Source organism: Otolemur garnettii, unplaced genomic scaffold (assembly GCF_000181295.1).
Source record: "Otolemur garnettii isolate 467f Iridium unplaced genomic scaffold, OtoGar3 scaffold00025, whole genome shotgun sequence".
In the NCBI taxonomy this organism is placed as follows: Eukaryota; Metazoa; Chordata; class Mammalia; order Primates; family Galagidae; genus Otolemur; species Otolemur garnettii.
The window spans coordinates 11,284,942-11,288,079 of NW_003852420.1; positions in this window are offsets into that span (position 1 = coordinate 11,284,942).

Here is a 3,138-nt window from a genome sequence, read left to right on the forward strand (position 1 = left end):
TGCTAGCACATCTCCAAATAGCATTCCCAATTCTAACATGCTGGGTCTGGTCTGAGAGAATTAGCCATATGAAAAGTCACAAAAGTGTCCACTGGGCCTAGGTGGACTGTCAGCTGAGGGTTCAGTGCCACCAATCTACCTGCTCTTTTCACAGTACATCCATGAGGCACTGCCTAGCTAAGACCCAAAGTAGCCTTCCTGGGCCTCTTGCTGTCCTGAGGCATAAACAGGTTAGACAGTCACCAAACCCCTTTCCTATTCCTGGTACTTGGCTAAACCACATTTCCTCCTTACATCCAAGTGGGGGGTGGGGGGGATTAGACACAAGCATTGTCCTCCGTTTCTAAAACATCCACACACTTCTCCACACTTGCCTTTTGTTCTTTGGGCATCTTATGTAGACAGTCTAGAAAAGATCTCTGGCGCTCTAGAGGAGTCCAAGTCTCCAGAAAACAGTGAAGCCACACATTGGAAGGAGCCAGCCTGGATCCCTGAGTTAGTTACCCCATGCAGGAACTCTGCCCAGTAGGGCTGCTGAAAGGTAAATTCATACTGATCTTTAAGAAAATGAGAAACCAAGTTTTATTGTGCTAAGCCACTGAGATTTGGGGGTTGCTTATTACAGGTTTTAACATACCCACTTGATCTCTGCCCTGAGAGTTTTCCACTCTATGGGGTCTTCCAAATTTGTTCAATATCCTCCTTCCCAGCTTATTTCCTCTCCTGAAGAAAATAAAAAGAAACAAAAGAATATCTCCTAGGAGCAGAAGCAAACACAGCTGCAAAGCAAAGAGCCACCCCAAGGGTCCCCAGAGCCGTGGGCTGCTTGCCAGGCTGTGAGTGGGAATGTCATTCCATTGCTGCCCTCTACCACTTCCACTAATTTACCATTCCATTAATTTTAGGCAAATATTAGCATAAATAATCAAATCATAACTGGCCTCTGCTGACATAGGGACAGTGCTGAGCGGGTGGAATCTCCTGCCTGCAGAAGCATCCTTTCCCTTGATACTCCTAACCCATGACCACTTCAAAGTGGTCAGCCCTGAGTACCAAACTCTGCCATCCTGAAGGTGAGGGAAGGTAGCACTGACCTTTTGCCCTTTTACCCTGTGCCCTGAAACCACAGCATCAGGAGAAGAATGACGCAAGTAAGAGGATCAGGAAGGTTATGAGACAGTCAGGATTATGGGTTAAAGATGTAGCCAGGGTTAGGCTCAGGCCATGGTAAGGTTAAATGTCAGGAAGGGCTAGAGATCAGTTTGCAACTGAAAAATATAGTGGATGTCCATGTTCTTCATAGGAACTGATCCCAGGAGGTGGCAGCTTTAACCAAGTCTTCCAATGATATGCATGAATTTGCACACTTCAGGGCTGGTACTCAGCTCCCCATTGCTATTCTCGGGTGGAGAGGTACAGGAAAAAGTTCTTTGGGATTTGAGATTTCTTTGAAGATATCATTGAAAAGGATCTTTAGGGGTCAAATATCAAACCCAAGAAGACTTTTGTCCATGGCAACAGGAAGGCTCTCCTCCTACTCTTCTCAATAGCACTTTCTACCATTTGCACGTGAGCTCCAGGATGGCAGAGACTTTGCTGTATTCAGCATCATACTCCCAGCGTCCAGAATATATGTGGCCTAGTCCAATTCCATTTGGCCTAGTATATAGCTGGTACTTAGTTAACTTGTATTTAATGAAAGAATGAATGAAATGAATGAACAAAAGTTTCCCAGGCTTGCTATGGTGGGAGAAGACTAGGGATTGAACAGTGGGTCCCACAAAAAAAGCTATATCGTCACTAAGGCCTAATCCAACATCACAGTCTCCCATTCAGCACCCTGACTGACAGTGCCAACCTACCTGCACCATTGTCACAGTGAGGGGTCAGGCCAGACCTCCTCAGTCCCCTCACCACATCTGGTAAGGTCCCTTCAAGTCTTTTCTTTGGGGGCTGAAGCCCAGGGTTTATCAACCTTGGAGTTAACTTCTCAGTTGTGAGCAAACAGTTCCTTTTTCTTTTTTTTCTTTTTTCTTTTTTTTATCTCAGGTTAGTGTGAGGGTACAAACAGCCAAATCACAGTATTTGAATTTGTTAGGTAGAGTCCCTCTTGTAGTTATGTCCTACACTCAAAAGGTGTGCCATACACCCCTATCTTTCTCTTTACTACCACTCTAAATAAGTATCATAATAGAGAAGAGATAATACAGGCGTTTAGCCTTCCATCTAAACTAGGAGCCATCTGCTGAGTCACAAAGAGCCCAAAAGCCAGCAGGGTCTCCAGGGCTCACTGGGTGACTTGCCCACGAGGCTCCTAGATCTCACAGTGCCATGGTGGTACGTCAGAGGCCAGGACATAGCATAAGAGGACTCTGAAGGGGGGAAGGTGACTCAGGATTTTGCTGCAGCCAAAGCTTCTCCACAAACCTCTACTTCTTGTTCATATTGGGGGGTTTTGAAGACTTTACTTAAACAAAGAGTTTCTTTGCTTTAATCCCTGATCTAGTCCAATTCCAACTGTCCTTTTTTATAAAGGAGACAATTGGGTCCAGAGATTTGCCAAAGACCATAAACTGAGAAGTACAAAGCCAGAATGCCAATGTTTGCCTCCCAGGTAAGAACTTCTACCAAAACCATTAGTGATTTTCCTGCTGCCCTAGAAAAGGCTCTGCAATTAGAATACACATTTGAATATTTTTCTTTCCCCTGGAGCTGGAACATATTCTTCTTAGTAAAGTATCTCAAGAATGGGAATAAAAGTATCCAATGTACTCAATACTACTATGAAATCAATATATAATCACCTGCACACTCATATGAATGGCAAAACATAACTATAGGTCAGAAAGTAGAAGGGAAGAGGACAGAGAGGGGAGGGGGAATATGGGAGGAGGGAGGGTATTTGGGGGGACCTCACCTAATGTGCATGATGCAATGGTACATTTCAAAACTATTAAGAAATGAGTATAATTGTGATGCAATGGTACATTTCAAAACTATTAAGAAATGAGTATAATTGTGATGGATGTGTTGCTTAGTTCAATGTAGGCATTTCACATTGTATATCAAAGCAGTACACAGAATCCCATAAATGCATCAATGTACAAAGTTATGATTTAATAAAAAATAATAAAATTT